Here is an 18,515-nt window from a genome sequence, read left to right on the forward strand (position 1 = left end):
CAAAAAGAAAAAGGATGGCTGATGGACCACTTTGGATTTCATTAATCAATAGGACAACCCTTAAAAAGAATATGACTAATAACATTTTACAGTATATGAGTCAGCAGGCTCCCACATTATATGAATGCCTGTGAAGCACATTTTTCTGATTGCATTTTCCAAGGAAATTGCTAAATGGTGATCTATTCAACATAAATTGACTATCTGGACTGCGTGGTTGGTTTGTGAGTCACTGAACTGGTATATTCAGCGAAGTAAACATGAATCTCTCATACACCCACTTACTATCGCTCTCTCAGATACACACACACACACACACACACACACACACACACACACACCCACACCCACACACACACACACACACACACACACACACACACAGAATCTCTAGAATTATTGGCAGCCTTTATGAAATGAGCAAAAATAAATATATAAAACAAACATGCAATAAGTTTTACATTTACACACATGAAGACTCTCTACCATTTTATCACTTTTATACACAACCATTTCTGTGTTAATTCTGTAGGGTGCCCACCTAATGACCCAATGATGGAAACCACTGGTGTGGGTGAAGGTATTCTGCGTGTTAGTCCTTCTAGCACGGCTGTAAAAGATTACTCAAATAGATTGCACTTTGTTACATTAATCTAATTTTAACCTCTAATCTGACTCCAATTTATAATAAAGATTAAACTTGAATATCTCTAACTCAAGCTGATCACCTTATTGGTTGTATTTCTTCTTTAATTTTAGTAGATTATTCTAAGCATTCCGTCTTTTCAATGAATCATTTATTATGGTCCTGGAGTCGCTTAGAACCTTGTGCTCAGCTAACTATACCTGCTCACGGAGGCACATTGGCCAATCCGAATCTTAGTCAGAGGATATAACGGTAAACTACTATTCATTGATTTAGTTACTTGGTCATAACTTGCTAACTCAGTGATAGCCGCTATACATGCTATACATATATCGAATGCTTCCATGACTGTTTCGCCAAATTTCCTTAAATACCCAACCATCGTAAACACTTGTAAATACAAAGTGGTAAAAGCCTTTCACACCCTTTTTTGGAACAGGATGTACCTAGACCACCCGGTAAGGATCTTCTCCGGGGCAACCCTTATGTCAGTAGGACAGAATTTCCGCAAACCTGTGGTCTGTTCTACTGATGTGGGACTTAGATCATATTTTCAATCACACTGAGACCTTTAAAATGATACTAAACATGTGAGGGTAAAATGTATACATTCCTAAATTGTAATTATTACATGATGCAAGTAAAGTAAATTGAATTCCGAGGCCTTCTCAGTCACCTTTCCATGATCCAGCCATCTCCCCAGGAGGGAAAGAGGGGGGCTCAAGGATGGGTGACTGGGCAGCTGAACAAATGGCTTTCTCTCCTCAGATCAAAGAGATCCTCTCCTCAGATTAGAAGGTTTATTGTTTTGTTGCATGTTAGTTCTCGGGGTCTGGCCTCATTAAGTTGCATGGCAGTTCTCGGGGTCTGGTACCATGAACAGATCTGACCATCCTTACAATTTATATGTCAATTTTGGGTAATTTTCTGTTAGAATTATCCATCTATGGCCAAGTCTTTAATTCCAAGCAGGTTTTGAATATAAAAAAGTTGGTATTTTTTATAATACAATTAATATTGACGTTAGCTGCAAAACAGTGCCAACTTGTTTTGCATTGACTATGGGTACATTTTTAACCCTTTAAAATGTAAATTAAATTTAAATTTCTGAGCATAATGTTACATAAACATGATTTGATCTTGCAACTTTTTTTAAACTGTAACCCAGTTTTAAGTTGTATCAAAAATAATTGGTTGTTTAGATGAAAAGTTTTCAAATAAAAAACATGGCATAAGAGGTCACTGATGGCAGGGTGTCTTCTTTTGGGTCTTCCAAACAACAAACTAACACTTCCTATTTGATGTCCCCTAGTGGTCAATACTTGAAACTGCTATGGGTTAATTTAATATTTTTTTTCAGGGCTCTGGTCCATAGCCAGGGAGGGCTTATGGAGCGACATGGGGGATGAGACTAACAAAGTGTATAGGAGGGCCTGGCAGGAGCTGTGAGCTGTCTGGATAAGAGTAAGCTTAGAGAGAGAGTGGGAGAGAGAGGAAGATGGAAGGAGAGCGCTCATGAATAGCAGGCCAGGGAGACTGTGTTTTCATTCAGACTGAATGGTGAAACTTGTAATGAGAGACCATGTTCTGTGTCTTTGGCAAGTTAATGAACCCAGGGCTGAGAGGACTAAAGACAGAATTCCACAGTGTGCTTTAGTATTGCAGACAGCACTTGATACCATGGCTTCTAGCTCAGCAAAATGTATTTTAAAGAAGACATTACAGGCTACCACTATGTACTGAGTTTAACTCTTTGCTAGAGGCCATAAAATGGAATTCGCACCTGTTTGGGAGAGCCATGCCCCCAACATTAAATTAATTTGTGATATTACTCAACAGCAAAGTTAACGGTTCATATTTAAGTTAATATTTAAAGATTTACGAATTTACATAATTATTAAGAAAAAAAACTTAAGTATTTATTTTTCAATTTGCCTATGAGATTTAAATATTGCCATTTTTGTGGCAGCTTTTTATGGCGTTTTACTATTAGGAAAGGTTGAGGTTGCAGTGTCATCTTATACTCATACTTTTGTGTGTTATTGTTAGTATAGAGATGGATGATCCGCTATGGCGACCCCTAAAGAAGCCCTAAAAAATAAGAAGACTTTTGTGTATTATAGTGGACATGGATTGTTTTCTTAAAGGCCAGCAAGTGAACAGAAAAATGTGACAAGATACATAGAAACCCAACAGTTTCCGACTAAACATAGAAGAAAGTAGCAGCATAGGTGTGGTCAAGTGCCAATTTGGAACGGGGGGCAATGCCATGGAAGGTGAGTCGTAAGGATCCCACATCTGATTGATTTTTGTTGAAGACTGTTCAATGTTAAAAAGTGGGGAAAGAGATACTGAGATGGACTCACAGAACAGTCTGTGTATATATGTACACATTCACAATAAAGCCTTTTTCTATATTTGGAAACTGGTGCATCTAATTACCTCTTCCGTGAGCCAACATGCTCTCTACACAGACACACAACAACAATCTATTTGTTTATATTAATAGAACTTGTCTGACAAGTGTACTATGAGAAAGGGTTAAATAGAACTTGTTCTTTTTTGAACAGTATGTCAAACAATAATAGAATATCCACAACCACCAGTACTGTAATTGCTTGAAGAGTAACCACAAGGATAGTTGAAGGCACATAAAAATGCTAACAGCATTATTTGCCTATCTCAATGGACTTAAAAAAAAAAATGTTATGATGACAATACCCACTTTCTCACCCCACCATTAATGTCTCAGCTTCGGATCATAGTAAAGAAAAATAAAAAGTGTTTACAACATTTATAATATTTTAAAGTGTATATATATATATATATATATATATATATATATATATATATATATATATATATATATATATATATATATATATATATATATATATATATATAATAAACAACAAATATCAGTTTGTTGTTAATAAATATTAATTAAAAACAATATTCAACTATCTGGTTACATCGGAATATAGGAAAGTTTTTATGGTTTTACTTTGTACCTTGTGTGACCCACCACTACCAAAATAAGAGAAATTATTAGCAGCCTAAAATAAACACATTAATGCACATACCTTCGTTTCCACAATGCGTCCTTTAGTCTCAATGGGAGTTTAATGATGAACTCGGGACAGTTTAAGTTCAACCAGTGTGTGTGCAGAACTTTGGGGACTCATCAGCATTTAAGGAAATATATCATCCAGCTGAGCTTCCCTAGTTAAGCAGTGAATTACAGTGGGCAGAGGCCAATTAGCATACTGCAAACAGATCATGCTGACTGGCCATTATAAGTCTTCATATGCACTTAAGCCATGATAGTATTTTCAGTGAATACAAATTTATATTTATGATAAAGACAATAGACTACTATGGACAATGGACAATGATGAGATTAACAATAAGGATTAAAGAAGAATAACAGAATGACAACAGTGCAGAGATAACATGAAACATAATGCTGTACTGCTATTTAGGAATCAATGTCTCACTGACTTATTCTGTTTTTGTTCACCATTTTAGTATCCTTTAGTCTAGGGTCACACTTGGACTAAAGACGAAAGAAAGAAAGAAAGAAAGAAAGAAAGAAAGAAAGAAAGAAAGAAAGAAAGAAAGAAAGAAAGAAAGAAAGAAAGGAAGGAAGGAAGGAAGAAAGAAAGAAAGAAAGAAAACAAAAGAAGAAACAACAATTCAGTCAATCAATAATGGAAAATCTTTGTGAGGGTTTGGAAGTAAAGCTACATTTAAAATCACTGTATATCTATAAAGTGCTCATACTAGTATAGTATAGTATTTTAAGGGGAGCTTCTTTTTAACATGAGACAAAACAACAAAGTGTGCACATTGGTCTTTCTCAAAACACCAGTCTATAGGCTTGTGCTATTAATCACTGGTTATATCAGAATTTGTTATTCATTACATATTGAGTTTAGCAATACTTTTAATGAAACTGTGTGCAAAGATATATATCTATTATAAATCTAAGGTCAATATTTATAAATTATGTTCTAAACTAGGGTAAGTATAAAGATTTATTATTAATTGTTTTATCTTGTTTTGTCTGCAAAATGTTTGACACCTGCTGAAGTAAGATAATGATGGTAACATTATTTACTTAATATGTGTAACCCAATGCTTCATACAATGTCTTTTTAATTTAAGGCTGTTTTGTGTTAAACATGTGTGCAAGTGTTTTGACACTTTGGGGATGCTTCTTAGAAATAGTCGGTTACATTTCAGACCAGATTTATGCACTTGTATCCTGCCTCTCTCTGCACATTGCATTTGTGTCCCCTTTTTTGGCACTTTATCAAAAGTCATTTTACTGCATAAACACAGAAGCCAAATACTGAAGAGGACAATATTAACATAGTGTAAGTGTAACCACATTATGCTTAAACACCTCTTTTATTTTCTTTGTATTTCTCACTTATTTTTTTGCTGTCTACATATTGAGAGCTTCAGTGCTATGCTTTTAAAGGCTAAACAGCTGGAAGCTTCAGGGAGAAATGAGGTGAAAGGGGTTATTTGTTTCCTTTGTTGGCAGCTTTTGGTAACATGGATGTGTCACGGGGTGACAAATAAGCGGAACTGTTCCTCCCCATTCTTGTTTCCGGTGGGAGCGAGTTGATTGTAACACCAGAACAGTTCCGGGTTTTTCCGTGTAAACAGGCTGACGGAGCTTGCTAATGAGGGAATGAGTGGCAGCTGGGCAATGAGCAGAGATTGGGCCACGAGGGGTATGGATTTGTGAGGGGGATTATAAAAGGATCCGGTTGATGTGCAGCAGGGGAAGAAACTTTGGAGCGAACTCTTTGGGGTTGAGGCAGACTGGAGGAAATCTTTGGTTGTTGATCCCGTCGAGCAGTACACGAGAGGGCAGATCGTTAACGGACGGGAAAGACTGTATGCAGAGAAGGAAGAGCTGGAGAGCAGTGGTATGATTGAACTGCGTTATCTCAGATAAGTGTTGTCTGCCAGTCCTATTAGGAAGTAAATGCCTGTAGTGCCCGCTACCTGCTATGATGTGGTGAAGCCACCCCGGCGTTCAGTGAGTTCTGTTGTGAAGCCTTTCAATGTCAGTTGTGTTCCCATAGTCAATCACCTACACAGCTTGGATGTACAGTTTGTCAGTTGAGCGGAGAGAATCAGCCGGGACCACGAGAGGAGACCCTAATTCACTGAGTTGATGTGAGTTGCAGTGCCTAATGTGAAGTGAACACGTCTGATCATTTGAAGTGACTGAATTGTGCACTGGTGTGGAAACTGTAATTTTGTGTCTGCCCGTTCTCCAGTTGGCTACTTGTGGGCTCTGAAGGTCAAACTGAAATTAATTAACTGCTGTGTGTTGAGCATATGCTGTACAGGAATGCAGCTCTATTCTGTCTGAGTTGAAGAGGATTTATGAGAGATCTATGCATTGCTGCTCTGTGGTAAGATCTAGTTATTGATTGTCAAATCCTGTACTCACCACTGTTCTGAACCTAGAGAAACTGTCCTTCGCCATTGAATGTTGCTACTACTGCCCTGTGGAAAGAAGACCCAGTTGTTGACCGTTGAAACCTGTACTCATCCCTGTGGTTCTGTGAACGTAGAGAGATTGCCCTCTGCTATTGAATGCTGCCATCACTGCCCTGTGGTAAGAAAATCTAGTTGTTGATTGTCAAATCCTGTACTCACCACGGTTGTTCTGTGAATGTAGAGAAATTGTTCTCTGCCAAGGGAGGCGGCCATCACTGTTCTGTGAGGAAGTTACTGTCCGCCGCTGTATTTCAACGGCCGTCGGCTTGCGGCAGGGGAGTGGCCCCCAGCTAGTGGGTGCATCCCGTGGAGGGAACGAGAGTTTCCCGGTTGCCATCTACGACGGACTATTGTATTGCGTCAGATGACCCCCTGCCCGATCCTTCCCCCCTATCCCAAAAAGAGGTGACACTCAAATGATTGATGCTGTCCTTTGAGAAGAGTAACCCTTTCCCTTGTTGTCAATTTCCTACCAGTGCCTGCCGCAACCCATATCTCCGGTTGAAGAGGAGCCGCTGTGCGGATCCTCACCTGTGTCTGCTCCATTACTCATCTTTGGCCGAAGAGGAGTTGCTGTGCGAATCCTTATCGGTTTTAGTTTGAGATTGGACTTATTTTAACTAAATAAAATACAAGTTTTTGATATTAATTACCTTGTCTGGTCTGTTGGTGTCTCTGGGTAACTCCTCGAGGTGGAACGTTGTGAAGGGGCGGGAAGGCCACCCCGGCCTGTGACAGATGGCTTTGCAACAAAATATCTTAATTAGGGAAAAGTTTATCAACCACAATGTCCTATGTGCTTTGCTATCCATCTGCCTTTCTCTCTAACTACACCAATTCACTTGTGGTGAAATAGAGCATGGTGTTTAAATTTCTGTCTGATTTGAATGCTTTTAAATGCTATGTGTTATAGAGTCGCTGGTGCTGTATGGGGTGTCACTGAGCTGCAAACCTGCATAAAACAAGCTAATAGGTCCTGTCTCCCGTGTAATCTAGCATGAATGGAAAAAGGACAGTGCAGAAATGGGGGCGGCGGATGTTGCATGGCAGGGCATTGTACAGTCTCTATTGTCATTAGCAGGCAACAACGAGTACTTTTCACATTTGTTGTAAGGGAAGGGTGGTTTGTTTGGTCTTTTTTTAGATCATATGTGTCACCTCAACTGCTGGAGTAGCAGTAGATTATGTAAATAGGGAGGACAATGAGAACTGAACAAAGGAAATAGAAAAACGAGAGGAATGAGACTCCAATCACATTAGGAAGCCAGGTCCATTAGCATTGTATAATAAATGATCGAGGTTGGAGATGTATAATTAACCTATTATGTTTGGTTCAGGTCAAAACGATCTATTTAAAGTCTTTCTAAGAAGCTTCCACAGACTTCCAAAGTCCATATAATAACATCAAATCTAAAATCAAATATATTAAAGCAATCAAGCATCATTGCATTAATAACACATTTTGTAACGGTACCAAATAATCCTATAAAAAATTACTTTTCACAAATCTGCTGTGTGAGACTTTACTGTAAAAGATAAGGGCATGTTTCAAGAATAGATATTGAGTACATGGCCAATGTTAGCAAACTCAAGCCCAATGCATAATGTTTTAAAAAAATGAAATGTTTTATTTCATACATCATATATCTAAAACCTACATAAAATGTTTAATTTTGGTAAAATGTCAAGGTCTGGTCATTTCAGTCTGCAAACATCATTTCCCAGCATACACTGTGCCCTACAATAATGGTCATCCCATTATACATTTACATATACATATACCCGTTATAGTTTCTTTGTTATTTTGTTTTATTTTCTTTGTAATAACTATTAATGTTTGTACCATTTAAATAGAATATCTGCACTTGCATCCACCTTTGCTTTAATTACAGCTCAATTCCAATACTTTAGTGTGTTAAATGAAAATATTTATATTGTATTTAGGTCTTTTCATAGAAAGATGGGGTGGAGAGTTATATTGCCAGTCATGGTTTTTTATGAGAAATGGATTACAGTTCAATGAATAAAACACAATCTACAGTAACCTATTATCCAAATTATTTTGCTCAATTGCTTTATGATTAACAACTGGGTGGTTGAAATTGGTAATAAAGTCCATATTTTGAATACAAATTTTATTGAAAAATTGTACATTTACTTTATTACATAGGAAAAGGAAAACAAATCTTTAAATTTCAACATAGGCACCGGTGGCATCAACTTGTTTTATTGCTGAGACCTCCTGAATCTGTGCCTCCAAGTCCTCCAGTGTATGAGGCTTTGTCCTGTACACCTCCTCCTTCGAGTAGCCCCACAGTTAAAAAAAATCACATGGAGTTCTGGACTTTTGAAGGCCATTCATGAAGTCTGTGTCATCCTAGCCAATGTCCTAGAAAATGGTAGTCCAACCACGCATGAACAGTAAGAGAAAAATAGGGTGGTGGACCATCCTGCATGAAAATGAGGTTGCCTAATTTTTATAGCCATTAAAGTTAATTTTCACCCACCCTGTAGTAGGTCTTAGTATTTTATAGTAATAAAATCTGTGCTAATGAACATCTTATGTTTTCCTTACTAATTGCTGCAGTTATCTATTAGTTATTTAACTGTATTGTAAAGTTTTAGCAAATAGCAGAAGCTGTTAATTTGAATATTTATTACATTAATTAAACTCTAAATGTAAAAAAGACATCAATGGAAAGTGCACAATGAAAAACTCAATGGGCAACTAATGGTTACAAACAATGGTAAGGTTAACAAGTAAGTCAGGCCGGCCGTGTGGGTGTGTGTGTGTGTGTGGGGGGGGGGGGTGAGAACTGGAGAAGTGTGGAGAGCGCATATGAATCACCAGAACTTCTGCTTCCCATTTCTCGGAATCAATACACATTTATAGAAATGGAATGCAGTAGGGCAAATGAAGTGTTCATTAAAAGTAAATCTATTTGTCCAAACTTTCATTGTTTCTGATGAACAACTCTCTGTGCACACCACAGCAAAACTGTTTTGGGCTGAAAATACCAGAAAACATTTTAAATGGCATTTAGGGGGCAATATTACATGTTGGAAGCAGCATTCCAGTTTTACATACTTTACCTACAAAATCCTTCAAACGATGCAAGCCAAACCAGTGGAGATGTACAGTCGATCATGCAATTTACAGTCGAACATGCAACATGTACAATGGAAACATGCACAGGTATACTATTAGCTTGCTGAGTGAGCTAGCCAGATCATTGGATGTTTTACAAAATAAAACTTTGTATAAAACTTAAGATTGCAGGTCAAAGTTCATATCTCCATGTTCTGCTCAGAATACAGTAATGAGAAAGGGGCATCTCTGCTAGTAGTAGTAGCAGCAGTAATGAAACCCCAAAAGCCTTCGTCTTAAATATATATATATAATAATATTATTAAGTTGATAAACTACTTCAGTTATAGCGTTACCTATTATTACAATATCGCAATACTATTGCCTGTCAGGATGTTTTGCACAATCACTGATTAGCCATACTGTTAATTATTTTAACATTTTATTTTATGAAAGCAAGGTTACTGCTCTGAGAGCAACAGTAATAAAAAACATACATTTTTGATAGAAATATTGCTATATATTTAGTTAAAAATATATATATTTATTATTTTACTGTTAAATATTTTATACTTGATTCTTTTTCTTGTTTATAAAAACATTGCAGTTTATTTTATTTAAAAAAATGTTTTTAGGCTGACTATTGTTAACTATTACAAGTGTCAAGCTTAGTCAAACTGGACAGCTGAAGAATGGTGCATAAGAAACTGTAAGATGTTTCTGCTGATGATTGTTGCAAAAAATGGTAATTTGTGCAGTGGCCGAGAAGTGCAAAACACTAACAAATCCAAAAACAAAATAACAAATGCAAAAACAAAAACAAAATAACGAATCCGAAAAAAGTAAACAAATTCAAAAACAAAATAACAAATCCAAAAACACAACGAAAAGTCAGACAAAGCGGAAAAGGTAGGTGCAGTTTGTGAATGGAACACTTACCAATCTTTGGACGTCATTCAAGATATACAGGAAGTATGAAATCTTATAACTTTGCTTCTTGTACATGTGTAAAGTTCTCCGTATACTTTAAACTATTTTTTATTACGATTAGTGCACCTTTAAATATTAGAATATAACAAAAGTAAAAATAAAAAAAATAAAAAACATTTCGGATTATTATTTTGTGTTCGGATTTGTTATTTTGCTTTCGGATTTGTTAGTGTATTCTAATTTGTTAATTTGTTTTCGGACTTGTTAATGTGTTTTGCACTTCTTTGCCACCGTACATTTTAGATACTACAAGCTTAAAACAAGTTTGTTCATTTTCCTCTCTCAATAAGGAATTTTTGCTCACAGACTTGGCACTCACTGGATGTTTTTGCACCATTCTGTGTAAACTCTACAGACTGTGCACAAAAACACCCAGGAGATCAGCAGTTTCTAAAATACTCTAAAGAGCCCATCTGGCACTGCGTCACTATATAATTTTTCCCATTACAATGTTACCATTAACTGAAGCTCATTTAATTATTTGTGCATGATTTTATGAATTAATAGATAAGTACAGTACAGATAGATAGAGGCAACTTTCATGTCATTGTATAGTACAGGCAACTAAATGCAATTTATTACGTTTAAATATATATGTAAATACATGATGTTAATGTGTCAAAAATTCATGTACTATATGTTATACCTTGTTGGTATTTTGTATTTATTTATGTGATTGCTATTTTATGTAGGCTATTTTGGATTATGAATCAAGGCAAATTAAAATGAATCAAAGCCATTTTAAAATAATGAACAAAGTATTATGTAGGAATGTTTATGGTAAAGATACTGGGAATAGAATTGAATGATTTTTTTCTTGTTTTAATACACCACCAACACATTTTACATGAAATTTACAAGTTGCATGTGAACTTTAAACCCCTAGTGGGCTTCCGACTCTGATCTTAATATATATTTTATAATATCTATGATCCAGTATCCAGATGGATGGCCAAATGCCATGTCTGTTATGAAGTCTTTGGTATTTAGTAGATGATTACCCCTGGTATTAAATAAGTTAGGATGATAAACCATGCAGTTTTGTGGCTTTCCATGCCTGGAGTCTGACATTGCTGCCCTAGAACCTTGTCAATTTCTTGGCATATACACACAAACACCTCATTGCACAGACACACTCACAGGCACACGCACACGCACACGCACACGCACACACACACACACACACGGCTGCTAGGCAACATCTCCTCAGTGGAGGACAAGAGCTGCCTCATTGTTCCACAGGAGCATCTGTCTCAAGGATTTTTCTTCTGTTTTCTTTGAGAGAGAGAGAGAGAGAGAGAGAGGACATGATATTTGAAAAAGGACAGAAAAATTTAAAATTAAGAACAATTCTTAAGCTATAGAAATGTCTCACAGTATTTCTACTAATTTTTCAGCTCATTCATTTTGTTCTCTCTTACTCAGGGTACATAAGTACACCTTATGTTCAATTAAAGTTACACATATCATGGACACAGAGAGCATCAGGACTAAAGCTAATAAGGAACAGCACATGCTTTAGAGCTGGCAATAAGTATCAAATAGAAACACTGTCTTTAAAAGCCATATTAACCATTAGAACTATATTTTTAATTATTTTTAATTTGAAACACTGATTTGAATTTCCCTGCTTAGGTTGGGATAACTACCTGTAGCATTTCCATATTATGTATTTCAGTGTCTATTGAAATGATCAGTTATTACACTTCTGGCCAAATTATGCACCAGCTAATGTAGTAAAGGTTTTGAAGTGAACAGATATCATTATAGTTTAAAAATTATACTTTATAGTTAAAGTAGCTTTCATTTTAGAATATAATTGAATAATTTTATAACATAATAATAATTACTTTAAGTAGCGTTATGAATGTTCCAGCAGAAATAATTTTAAACATTCAACTAACTAAATGTAGTTATAATAAAAGAGATATTTAGTTGACACAATTAGGAAATAAATTGAACCAAATATAACAAGTGAGGTTTCAGTTTTTCAAAAATATTGTTTCGAACAAAACAAAATTGCTGGGGGTTTTGCCAACACAATTTCAGTCAGAAGAGAAGCTTTTTTTCATTCAGAAAATGCCAATGGTTAAACTGTCACAGCTGATGATAATAGGCTGATAAAAGCAACACACCATCAGTGTCTAAAAATAACTAAATAATAAATGTTTGGTAGACAGATGCGAAAAGAGATGAAAACTTAATAATAAATGGTATATGAAATACTAGTATTAGTCTTACAATTTGTATTTATGACTAAACATAAATGTAATAACACCCTAACTCTAGCTTCAGATGCCATTTCTGAGCACCATCGTCCATATCCACATCATCCTAGTTCATCTTAACTTGTGCTCTAGTACCAAGAAGGTAAAAATGATCTAATTAAGCATGTTCCTATGACCATGCAAAAAAGTCATGTATGCATTTGTGCTTAATAGTGCTTGCATATTTTTAACTAAAAGCATTTTACCAAATTCTAATTGGTTCAGAGATTGCTACAAATTACATAGTATGTTCTTATATTGATTTTTTTTTAAATACAGCCAAATAATCTTTTACATTGTATATTGTTTTATTTCTAATGTATGCATTGGAAAGAATATGAGACAATAGATTTCCAACCTGCCTGTCATTCAAGAGATCAAAAATATTGGAAGATGTGACTGGCAGGTGCTCTTGTTGCTAATTGTACCTTATTATATTAATTGTTTAAACAATTATAGCTCTAAAAGACTACTTTTGATTTTGCAGCCTAGGTTTTGCCTTGGTTGTTAAAATAAACTAACATGAAGACTCAAGAAATACATATGAAAGAAAAGCAAGGCATTTTAAATAAAAAAGAGGGAAAATCAATGCCCAATGCTCAATGTGCTATGTCCATTGATTAAGCAATGGGCATAATCATTTGACATAACCAATAAAACAATTTGGATTAATCTGAAAAAAGAAAAAAAAAACACTAGTGCACTAAAACCTGACATGCAAGAAGTTGGCAAAGAAAACAACAGCCATACAGGTAGTAGCTGTGATGAAAACTCCCCAAACTCTCAAAAACAGTTTATGACACCATCAACAACCTCCTTAAGTCAAAGAATAAAAAAAATTCACAAGCCAACATTTGAACAAAAATATAAAGGCCAAAAGATGCAAACAGAAGGCTAGATTGGACTTTGCAAAGAAATACAATCATTTAGAGATTTTGGAGTCCCCTGGTGGTCTAGTGGTTAAGATGCAGCGCTCCCACCGCTGCGACCCGGGTTCGATTCCCGGTCAGGGAACCATCCCCAGCCACTCTTAGTGCCGGTCCCAAGCCCGGATAAATTGGGGAGGGTTGCGTTAGGAAGGGCATCCAGCGTAAAACATGTGCCAAATCAAACGTGCGGAGGATCCGCTGTGGCGACCCCTAACGGGAGAAGCCGAAAAGAAAGGAATCAAGATTATCCCAAGCAAAATAATAAAAAAGTTCAAAGTTGGGAAAAGGAAAAGGAAGGTAATAACATGGTTTGGACTTTCTTGGCTGTATTTGGAATGGCCTCTCTAATCTTTAATGATGATGCAGCACATTACGGTAGCAACAGAATGAATTCAAAATTCTAAAGCATTATTCTACAAACCACTTTACACAGACAAAAAACCCATCCAATGTGTGAGGAACACTGTTTTAAAACACACTGCCAATCAACAAAGGACTTTATCAAGGGAAAAATGTCTAGGGACAAAGGCGGAAAAAGCGTTGCACTGTCTGGTCACGGGGGTCTGAATGCTCCAGGACCCTTTTCTAAATGTCAGGATGATCAAAAGTTTGCATAAATGATATGTGCAGTCCTCCACAATGCTAATGACTTTGTGAATGTAAATGTAAATGCAATGTTTAAACAATTATAGCTCTAAAAGTCTAATTTTACAATACAACGTAAATGTCTGAGATGGATGGAACAGATACCTTGATTTCTCATCTATCTTCACTATTTGCTCCAACATCATGCAATCATCATGCATGATGCAATTTCCAAACCAGGTAGTAATGAAGCTGTTAAAAATACTTTCAGTAGTCTGTAGAACCTGATGTTAAAAATAGACTGTGAAATCTGGTCTTTCTCCAGCCTTTTCAGAAAGTAGAGATGTTGCTATGCTTTCTTGGCTTTGGAGTTGGTGTTGTGGGACTAGTTGACGTTCTTCACCATATAAACAACATGCTGTGTCCTGCTGAATTTAAAAACCATCTCTTATTATGTTTTGTCCACATTCTACAGTGATATAAACAGTCCATCAGGGTGTAAAACCTGCAGTTCACTAATAGCATCATACAGCTCACTGTATTACAGTTCAGAGTGCTTCCTTATCAAAAGTGTATACTCTAGTTATGATGACAGCAGGTCTGACAATCACAAACTCCAACAGTAATGAGCAGTAACAAGCACCACTGAGCAGTAACTAGCACCATTGCACCATTCTTGCATCATTCCTTGTTGATGTTAATGCACAAGCCATCATAAGCCTTATTAAACAAAGTTGCATTTCTTTCTGCATGAAACAAGGCGAGCCAATCCGGCTGAAGAAAAGCATTTGCAACTATGTCACTGATCCACCTTTACATGGAAAGAAAAATGCATCATCACTTAACTCATTCCATGTAGTCTGATATAGCTGGATGTTGTCCAGTTTATTGTCTAGGAAGCAGGAATTGAAGAGCAGGATGGATACAGTCTAGGGCAGTGGTTCTTAACCTTGTTGGAGGTACTGACCCCCACCAGTTTCATATGCGCATCCACCGAACCCTTCTTAATTGGAAAAATAAAATATGATTCTTTTCAAATTCAAAACATAGGTATATATTTTACTGGTGCACAAAATGAACCGTGCATCTGTTAATTGAGATGATTGAGAGCTGTAAAGATATCAGCCATGTACGCTAAAATGAGAATGAACTCCAGACGCCAGCTTTCTGCTCGGTCAGGTAAGCGCTGTTTCGCTGTGTTTTTCTGGTTTCCATAAGTGCGTTCATCCGTGTCCGCGTTTCATTACCGGCAAGGATTCGCATGATCGGTGCGTTGTTTGCCTGGGAGTGTAGCATGCACAGTCGGCTCTCGAGGGAGTCTATTGCTCGCATTGTAGCCGCATGGCTATGCGCACGCTTCGCTCCCGGAGAGCGCTCTTTGAGAGGAGCTCTCTCCCTCGCGGCTGCGGTCCCGCTCTCACCGAGGCGAAGCGGTGCCGGCGCTCGTGGGGCTCGCAGGCCGATCAAGCGGTGGGGTTGGAGTCGGATGAGTCCGCTTCAGCTTCGTCGGCTGAATTGAGCTTTAGCTCTATCGGAGAAGCAGGCCCGATTGGCTGCTTCTTCTCCCGGTATGAGCAGTGCGGCATTACATGTCTCTCTCTCCGAGGAGGGTGAGCTGATGGATGCTAGCGAGCCCGTGGAGTCCTCGCAGCCTGTGCTGTACGAGGAACTCCTCGAGGTCGTGACACGAGCCGTTGCTAAGGACCTAGCTGGATCTAGCTTGGCCGGTGGAGCAGCAGAGACAGCGCGCACCCAGTAAGCTGGATAAGCACTTTCTGCGTCGCTGCCCTGTGTCCGAGGTGTCCAGTTCCTGGGGGACCGCGTGTTGAAGAGACGCTAGCCAGCTATCTCTCTCCTGGCGTGGCATCGTCGCTAAAGGCTCCGGTGTTCCCTACTAAACCGCTACGTGCTACATCGGCTTTAGTGGGGAAGGCTTACGCGGCAGCAGGTCAGGCTGCAGGATGTCTCCACACCATGGGTGTGTTGCAGGCGTACCAGGCTGACCTGCTACGTTATTTGGATGAGGGACTTAGCTCTGGTGCCACTGACATTAAGGAGTTATGTCGCGCTGCCGACTTAACCCTTCGGGCCACAAAGCACATGGCGCGGGCCGTTGGTCGGGCCATGGCGGCCCTGGTGGCCACAGAGAGGCATCTGTGGCTCACCTTGTCCGACCTCCCGGACAAGGATCGAGCTGTGCTCTTGAACGCACTGATGGCTCCTCCTGGCCTGTTTGGTGACGCCGTGACGGCGGTCGTGAACAGGTTTCAGGAGTCTAAGAAGCAGTCGGCTGCGTTTCAGCAGTACCTCCCTCGCCGATCACGTGGGGCTGATCAGCGGCAGCCCCAGCCCGGTCCCTCCGGGCACCGCAAAGCCCAGAAACGGAGGGCAGGACCTAAGGGTCCGAGGCGTCGCTCTGGGCCCAAAAAGGAGCGGGCTGACCTGGGGGTCACTCTCGCCTCCAGCAAACGGGCTGTGGTGCGGAAATCCTGACGATTTTCGGTCGAGGGGGCGGTGTTCGCCTCACGCTACGGTGCCCGTCCCTCCCCCGCACCACCAGGTGGCCGGGCCGTGGTCTCTGCCACAGGATGTGCTTCAGAGCATGGCCGCCCTCCAGCGGGCGTCTCCCTCCACTTCCGCCCAAAGTCTCGGTACGGATAGGGGAGGCCCGAGGGACTAAGGAACTTTCTGGTGGCATGGGAGGGGCTGCCAGAAGTCTCCCAGTGGGTCCTGCGGACGGTAGAAGGTGGTTACACGATTCAGTTCATGTTCTCTCCTCCCCGTTTCAACGGGATGTGTCCCACCCTGGTGGGTCCCGAGCAGGCTCTGGTCCTGGAACGAGAAGTGCACACACTCCTGGGGAAAGGGGCCATCGAAGTGGTTCCCCCCTCGGTTCAAGAGTCAGGCTTCTACAGCCCGTACTTCGTCGTTCTGAAGAAGGATGGCGGGTTGCATCCCATTCTAGATCTTCGCTCCTTGAACTGCTCTCTCAGGAGACTCAGGTTCAGGATGCTCACCCTTAAGGGGGTCGTGACGCAGATCAGGTCCGAGGACTGGTTCATCACTGTAGATCTGAAGGACGCATACTTTCACATCTCCATCCTTCCTGCACACAGGAGGTTCCTTAAGGTTTGCTTTCGGGGGCGTAGCATACCAATATCGGGTCCTCCCGTTCGGTCTGGCACTCTCGCCCCGCACCTTCATGATCAACGATTGGTTGATCATGGCTCCCTCGGAGCACCAGGCGGTTCGGCATCGAGATGTCGTCCTCGCCTACATGAAGGTGCTTGGGTTTCAGCTAAACGCCAGCAAGAGTGTGCTTTCTCCAACACAGAGAACCACCTTTTTGGGCGTAGTGTGGGACACGGCCAGGATGCAGGCACGGTTGTCGCCTGCTCGGGTCGAGGTCATCCTTGCTGCCGTCAGGAGAGTGCGGGAAGGCCTGCCACTCACTGTAAGGCAGTTCCAGAGGCTGCTAGGGCTCATGGCAGCAGCATCCAGCATAGTTCCGCTCGGGCTCCTGCACATGAGGCCCCTCCAGTGGTGGCTTCGGGGCAGGGGGTTCTCCCTCAGGGGAAACCCACATCGCACTATCAAGGTCTCGTGGCGTGCCCTTCGAGCCTTGGATGTCTGGAAAGACCAGACGTTTCTGTCCCGTGGCCCAGTGTTGGGGGCTCCGTGTCGTCGCGTGACGCTGACGACGAACGCTTCCCTCACCGGGTGGGGAGCAGTCATGAGTGGCCACTCTGCCCAAGGTCTGTGGAGCGGCCCGCGTTTCTCGTGGCACATAAATTGGAGCTGGAGATAAAACCTGGAGATAATGGCAGTGTTTTTAGGGTTAAAACACTTTCTCCCGGACCTGAGAGATCACCATGTGTTGGTCCGCACGGACAATACGGCGGTGGTCTCCTACATCAACCACCAGGGGGGTCTCCGATCTCGCCCCTTGTACAAGCTAGCACGGGCGGTCCTTTTGTGGTCTCAGGACAGGTTCCTGTCCCTGAGGGCCATTTACATCCCAGGTCGGTTGAATGTCAGAGCAGACGCCCTGTCGAGGCAGGGGCCGAGGCCTGGGGAATGGCGTCTCCACCCCGAGGTGGTGGAGCTCGTATGGCGGAGGTTCTACAGAGCCCAAGCGAATCTTTTTGCGACCCAGGAGACCTCCCACTGTCCCCTCTGGTTCTCTCTCTCTCGCCCAGCCCCATTGGGGCTGGATGCCATGGTACAGTTGTGGCCGAGGCTACGCCTGTACGCCTTTCCCCCGATCGCTCTGCTCCCTGGAGTTCTGGAGAGAGTTCGCCGGGATGGAGTCCGTCTCCTCCTGGTGGCGCCTCGATGGCCGAGCAAACTGTGGTTTGCGGATCTGGTGTCCCTACTCGAGGGCCCTCCGGCACCCGGAGGCTGAGGCCCGGGACGCGACCCAGAGTGCCTGTCTGGGATCTGGCAGTTGTGCTGGGGGGCTCTCTCTGAGCCCCCCTTCGAGC

Source organism: Silurus aristotelis (assembly GCF_946808225.1).
Source record: "Silurus aristotelis genome assembly, chromosome: 14".
NCBI classification, from domain to species: domain Eukaryota; kingdom Metazoa; phylum Chordata; class Actinopteri; order Siluriformes; family Siluridae; genus Silurus; species Silurus aristotelis.